The sequence below is a fragment of the Lonchura striata genome, chromosome 2 (assembly GCF_046129695.1).
Source record: "Lonchura striata isolate bLonStr1 chromosome 2, bLonStr1.mat, whole genome shotgun sequence".
NCBI lineage: Eukaryota > Metazoa > Chordata > Aves > Passeriformes > Estrildidae > Lonchura > Lonchura striata.
The window spans coordinates 103602105-103609620 of NC_134604.1; the positions used below are offsets into that span (position 1 = coordinate 103602105).

Genomic DNA, 7516 nt, shown 5'->3' on the forward strand with positions numbered 1-7516 from the left:
GGTGCCCGGACAGCCCGGAGCGCCCGGGGGTGCCCGGGGGTGCCCGGGGGTGCCCGGACAGCCCGGAGCGCCCGGGGGTGCCCGGACAGCCCGGAGTGCCCGGAGTGCCCGGGGGTGCCCGGACAGCCCGGAGTGCCAGGAGCCGCTCGGAGCGCCCGGAGCGCCCGGGGGTGCCCGGAGTGCCCGGAGTGCCCGGAGGTGCCCGGGGGTGCCCGGACAGCCCGGAGTGCCCGGGGGTGCCCGGAGCGCCGGCAGCCGCCCGCGCCTCCCTCCCCGCTCCCCGTCCCGCCTCCCCGTCTCCTCCCGCGGGCGAACGCGCGGGGCCGCGGGGAAGGCGGCAGAGGAGCGGTGGGAGCCTACAGCGGGTCTGAGGCGAGGGGAAAAGGGAAACAGGACGCAGCAACAAAGAGCGGAATGCTCGGGATCTGACATGGACGTAGGACGCAACTGCACCTTGTGCAGCTGCCCGGCAGAGGTGGGGATACGGCCCCGTCATTTGGCCGAGCGCGTCCCCAGAGAGCCAGCGAGCCCCTTGGTAGGCTCTTTCCAAGAACTGGAGGCAAAGGAACCCCAAAACATCGCAGTCAGTGTAAATGGAAGCGCTCTTTTCCTTATAAGAACTAATCGACTTTTTTTTTTTTTTTTTTTCCAGGTAATCCTCTGTTTACAGTCTGTGGCTGATGCATCAGCGGGCTGGTGGCATCCCCAAAGAACGCTGAAAGCAGCAGAGACTCAGCAATGGCAAATGGGAAGAAATTACAAAGCTATACCAAGAGAAACTGGAGCTTAGCAGCCACTCTCGACCCTGAACAACACCTTACTGAAGGTTTCCCTTTTTCATTACCTTTTTTCTCACATCTGTGAGTTTGATTGTGCCAAAGCCTAGCCATTCTTCATATCCTACTCCCTTTCCTCTATCAAGCTGCAGCCAGTTTCACCTTTGTCCAGGCCATTCCATGCCACCTGGACCTCTGGCTACAGATCAGTGACCCAGGGATTAGTGTCACTTACCTTGATTTTCTCTTTCACTCAGAGGATCTCCCAGCCCTGACAAGAAGACAGATAACAAATTCAGAAGCCAAAGCTGAGTTCACCCACCTTACTGCAGCTGTTCTCCACTCAAGCCCTTTCCTCCCATACTTTTACCCAGACAAAACTCTGCTTTCTCAGCTCTCCAATATGAGTCTTCACGCAGCCAGGCATAGCAGTGAGAGGCAAGGACAAAGTCTGGTGTGCAAGGGGGTGTACAGCTATGTAACTCTTGAGTCTGTTCTTTAAATCATCTTTCCTCTTGTTCCAGTCACAGCAACATTCCAGCACCTACAGCAAAAGACACAGGGTCTGGCCTCCAGGGAACAGACTCATTCCACAGTTCTGATTCCTTCCTTAATTGACCCTGGACACCTAAAAATGAATGGCTTCATCCTAAAAAAAGCTAATGTGTCAGCATGCAAGTAAAATGTATATTTACACTAAGGCCAAATTAATGTCATTTTGGGACCTGAATTTAGGTCCCAAACAGAACATTTCAGTGCCTGACTCTGCAACAGGAATTCTCTTTAATACATATCTGTATATAAATTCTGGAATGGGGCTGGGGGTGGGGGAAAATGTCTCTAAAACAAATGGCTTCCCACCCCCAACATGAGTCCCTGAATACATTATTATCAGAGGACTCACTGAGAGATCTGAAGACCTAATATACAGGCTTTGGCCTCACAAGCTGAGAAGGAAACTTTTCAAGGGACAATAAAACACTCCCTTTACTGTGATTGTCACTAGTCTTCTGTGGCAACAGAAGAGACACAGAAACACAAAGAGGGGTGATGTGTGGTGATGGGGAAAGACATTTCTCCCTGTTCATTTTCCACTCCTGTAAGTAAGGTGTTCCTCAAGACCAGGATTAATCCTCTCACTGTTTTATCCCTCCTGCTGGTCCCAGTTCCCCTCTGCACCATTATTCTCCATTAACTGCCTAAGATTTCTGTATCTTCATGCACCTCTCTTCCTCTCCATTTCAGTCAGGCTAATTCACCTTCCATCATATCAGAGAAGGATGCATTAAAAGAAAAAGAAAAAGTAACCCACGAAAACAATCTCCCTCAACTTCGCAGAATTGCCAGGGACCAGAGCAGCCCCTGGCTTCCAAAAAAAGCAATTGCAAAGCCCCAAACAGCATGCGAAATACCGTGTGGTTTAAGCAGCCATCTCTTAGGAACCATCTGCTTAGCATGTGCAAATAGTGACTCTGGAGATTATTATGATTTACCGAATTTTGGAAGAATTTTACAGGAACAACAAGAGAAGGCTCTAAGTACTACTGTGACATAAGTATTACAGAATAATGAAACATTGATTTTAGTTTTAGGAATAGAATTCATCTCCCATGAACCAAAATGTAAGCTTGCAGCAGCCCTGAGGGAAAAAAAATTACTCTTAATGATTTCCTCAAATGTACAGTAAGTTTCATTGAAATATAGAACAGTCTTTCCTTGTATGATATTCCCATGCAGTCAAAATAAAGTGTGTGCTTTCAGGTGCAAAGCCAAACTCAATTAGTATTATACACAAACCAGAATATACCCTGAATGCTGATCAGAGGCAGGCTGATGATTCATACTGCCATGGTCTGCACATTCGGATTTGCAAGGAAAGCCAGTGTACAGCTTGATAAGGGGTTTTGATCCAAAAATAGGCACAGATGTGATTTTAAACATTTGCCTTAGAAAATTAGGTTTAGATACTCTTCTTTAATTGTGTGTCATCTAATGCTGATGGGCACTTACCCAGGTAGAACACCAGCTCCTCAATTAGAATGTAAAGCAATATGTAACATTTACAGTAGTGTAATTCTATATTCATGAGCAGAAAGAACTGCTTGGAATGCAGCTTTCATAGAAAGCAAGCCAAAAAACCCTATAAAGATCAAACATGCATCATACAGGAGGATAATTCTGCTTCTCTTTTTATCCCAGAAACATCAGGAACAATTGGAAAATCAAGCCAGTCTTATGAAAAGTATGTAAGAGACAAAGGAATACGATGTTTTCTTATTTTCAATACACATCTGCTTAATTATCTGATGGTTTTGAACTGAAAATGCATGCCTTAAGAATAACTGACCTCTCTCAAAAACTGTATGGGTTTCACCTGCTCATTAAAGGTACACCTGTGACTTACTGATACAGCACTGTACAACCCATGCTTTGTCATGAGAGACTTTTAGTGCTTAAAAATAAAAACAGACAGACTGTTGTCTTACCCTAAATACAGTACTCTTAGAAACCTTCTACTGTCCTGCATATTCTTCACATGGCAGTGTGGGGTAAGCAAGTAATGGGACATTTTAGGAGTTATTTTAATATGGTTGTGGTATGTTTTTAGTGAACATGTGTTAACATAAGGGGTGTTAGAATGGCAAATCCCTTGCATTATGATAATGTAGCTATTCTGTTTTGTCTGTTGTTCTGCTTCTTAAAGGTCCTAAGAAGCTCCTCTTGTATTTTTCTCCTGATTATAGCCATTCCCTGGCTTCATCCACAGGTACTTACAGCAATGCAGGGGAAGGATGTGTTTGTGACAGATAGAAAGGACAGCAGCACAGAGGTACAGCAGCACAGAGGTTCTTCCAAACTGCTGACAAACACATCCCTGGTGCATTTTTCTGGTGTTTGTTGAGAAAGCACTGGTGCAAGGCTGTAACAATGGCAATCTGGGATCCATGTTTGTGGAAAGTTGAAAATGGGCTGGTTAAAGAATAGGTAAAACTCACTTTCTGTGGTGTCAACAACTTTCTCTTTACAATTCATTCTATTACTTGGCTCATGACAAAATTTTAAAACAGTTGATAAAACATAACAAAGTGTAATGTTAAGAATGATATTACAGTAAGGGTTCTGAATAAAACTCTGCACTGGTTTATCATACTATATTTCCTAAATGCTGTTCAATTGATGATTATGGTCATTCCAGTCCCTATAAGAGGCACACAACCTTTATCATCCCAGTTTTAAAGATGGGGAAACTGAGGTAAGGAGAGAATAAAAGTGAGTTGCCTACAGCAACACAGCAGTTGTAGAACCTGATTCCAGCAGCTTTCAGTCCTTGGTCTGTTATCTATGCTGCATCCTATAAATGATGCAAAACCCCTGTGATATTGTCTAAAATCTACTCAATCTGATACCAGTCCATAAAGACATTCTGAAAGACTGGAGAAAAATTACAGGGTTTTTTAAAATGTCCTTTACTGAAGGTCTCTTACTTTATAGCCAACACTGTCAATATGACTCAATATGCAATCTAGATGCGGGTGGAATAATGTGACAGAGCAGTTTGAAGACAATTCTGAGTCAGTGTGCTGTCCCAAAGCTGTACATCTGTAATATATATTTAGATAATTGTTTTTACTAATAGCTTTAGAGACACAAAGCCTAGCCAAAGGCTGTAAAGGGGATGTAAGTCAGAATATAAAGAAGTAAAGCACGGGAGAAATGGGTTGATCAGGCCTGTCTACACAACTTGGCTGCTCTGCTAGGGAGTTCCATCAAACCCACATTTTCTCTTGAAAGAGAAAGTAGATGAGCTAAGTAGGAGCTGTTCATGTGCTCAGTAATGAGTCTCTTTACATCACAGATCACAGGCTATTTTTCTTATACTTCATCAGAGATGGAAGTGTGACATCTAACCTATTCTTTGCCCATATCTTAGAGTCACAGAAAATAATGCTGTCTGACAGAGTCCTCAAAGATTCCTAGTCCATTCTTCTACACCAAAGTGGGATTAGCAATCCCACTTATGTCACACCTTTTACTTTTATCCATCGTAACCCCACCAGTACAGGAAATTCTGCACCTTCTCAGGTGACCCTCCTGCTCCACAGTACTATTAGAAAAGTGTCACCATGAAAAAGCATTTTTAGTATCCAACTCAAACATCTCCTGCTTTTATTTAAGCCTATGTAAATATATATAATATATATATAAAAAAATAAGCATTTACATATATTCCATATACATAGTGTGTGTGTGCCTTCACATGTGCATTTATGTGTGCATATGCATATATTCATTCCTAAATCTGAAATCAGATGCTAACCTATTTTGATATCTCTATGTGTTTTCTTCTGCTTTCACTTGCAGCCTACTTCTTTTGCCCATTTTTGTATGAAGGCATATAAACAAAAGAGAAACACTCACACTATTCTAGGAGTTACACTCTGCCAAAAATCCCAGGATCTCCAGACATATTTACTAAACTCCAAGTTAATGTTTTGTTTTATACTAAACCTTGTCTCTTAAAGCAGTGCTTTACCTTTAAAATAGAGATTTTATACACTTAACTGTGACAGTTAAACTAAAAATACCTATTTTTCAAAAATAATTTATCCAAAAATGAAACTTCTTTTCCATTTTGGTCCCTTGAACCCTGAATATTATAATTCCTTTTCTAGAAGTATTCCAATATCAGAATAATCAGGGTTATTCCAATAAGAATTTAGAATTGCACACCCAGGGTAATACATACAGCAATGCTTCTTCATTGGCTCACAGACATTTTTCCCAAAGAATATATTGTTTAAGTCTATCCTCTCCTTTAGACAAATTCATGTTCATGATAAAATTTGTGCATTTCCTATTTTTTTTAGAAAGCTGCATCGTCCAGTTATCTAATACAACTGCATTCAGTTAACATCAACCAGACAAAGACACCAAGCAGATTTATTGTGTTGTCGTCTGCTTGTTTTGTTTCTTAAAATGTAGTATGAAAGCTGTAAATTGACTCGTCTGCTTACATTTGCTGTAACATTTCAATACATCAGGACCATTCAGACTGCATTTCAAAACAAGAACTTAATCCATCTTTCTGCAAGGAAGGACAGTTTTTTATCAGGCCATTATTATTTATTATGAAGGAAGGACCTTCCCCTAGGTCTGGCAGAAGTGTCAGCAGACATTCTTTTAAAATAAACAGGGGAGAGGCCATGAATAGTAGTCTGGTCAATCACAAATATCATACAGTGGAGTCAAAAACACAGCCGGAGAGCAACCCAAAGGTTTCAGCTTAAGAAGCAAATCTGGATCTAACAAAATGTAGGGGAACTCAAACAAAAGCAGAGCTGTGGTTTTGTGCAGCCTATGCCAATATGCAAAGGAACAGATTCATCCTTCCCCTCTACTGAGCTTTCATTGAAGCAGAGGGGTGGAAAAAAAAGGGGGGGGAAGAGGCAAAAAGAAAAGAAAAAATAGCACAGGCTCACTGGCTCCCTGTTAAATTCCATGGTTTTTTTTCTAATCTATTCATATTAATGGTGCAATTGGGGATTTCCTGTTTCTGTATCATCACTGCCAGGAGCAGCCTAATGGAGCATCTCAGAGACAGACTACAGTTCCAGCCACACAGGGCACTTTCCTCCTTTTATTGCACTCTGTAGAAGATGTCACACATGCTTTCTCTTAGCAGTCCTCATGAATCAGCAAAGAGCTGCCGAAGAGTGACCACCAGGGCACTTGGGAGAGAATCAGGTGCCAGCTGTCAAAGTATTTCTTGGTGATTTACATCATTTTCGTATATCTCTCTTTCCACTTGGAGTAACAGGCCAGAGAGGAGCATTTATATGTTTGTATTTTACAGGACAGACTGCAAAGAAGAGATGTTGCCATGCAGGAGCAGGAGGGAAGATTTCTTTCCTTTCAGCAGATGCAAAAAGCTATTTCAGTTCCTGTGATTTCTCCCAAGATCTGCATTAGCAAGTGCAGTGTGTGGAGTGTGTGTGTGCTCTCACGGTGGCAGCACGTCAGGGCACTGGGGAGTGTAATGGCAAAGGGCATGCCCAGCCATAGCTCCTCCTCATCTTTGTCCCTCTCTTCCCTTCCGTTCGGTGAACATTTGGGGCTTACACACACTGAAGACAAACTTCCAACATGACTGATTTTGTCAGTAGCCTGTTTCAGGGAGTTAAGAAATCAGCCATCTTAAATTCCAGCAATGAAACCTGTGGATGCAGTTGGCAAAAAGTGTGGCCATCCCTCGGCAGGTTATTGCTTCCTGGTTCCTCCGCTGGGTCAAAAAGGCAGCTCTTCTTGAGACAGCCCCATCCTTCATGACCCAAAGGACTCGTGTAGAGAGGGAATACACAGGTTGTGATGCTGCTTTGTTGTTCTATTTCTTCTTTCTCTGGTTGCACAGTTTAAAAACTCACTTTAGTTGTGGGGTTCTTAAGCTCTAATCATGCTGTTTGGGTGCATGATGCCCCACTCCTCGGTCCCAGCCAAAAGAAGGTGGGACTGAGGTAAGGAAAAGAGGCAAGTGAATTTTCACTGATTAAATATAAACTACTAACTGCCCTGAGACCAGCTTTCAATTTTCCAAGGTTACTTCTAGAAAGCCCTTTTTAGTCTAAGAAAATTGTCATCCTTCTGGGAGAAATGCAGCACATAAGAGCAAAAAGAGTGATACTTTTGTATAATATCCCTACTGTGATGGAAGTCAGGCTGGAAATAAGGTGGATGCCTCCTTC

The 7516-nt window shown here is 42.7% G+C and overlaps 1 long non-coding RNA gene across 2 annotated transcripts; it reads left to right on the top strand.

The window, feature by feature from the left end:
- Window positions 1–246: 246 nt before the first annotated feature.
- Window positions 247–2536, top strand: LOC110483240 (uncharacterized). 2 transcript variants are annotated; one of them, XR_002467537.3, is made up of 3 exons: window positions 283–475; window positions 653–826; window positions 1034–2536. It is a non-coding gene; the product is annotated as an uncharacterized LOC110483240 (long non-coding RNA). The 2 variants fall into 2 exon arrangements; XR_013339530.1 differs by having other exon boundaries at window positions 247–475; window positions 653–2536.
- The last annotated feature ends 4980 nt before the right edge of the window (window positions 2537–7516 follow it).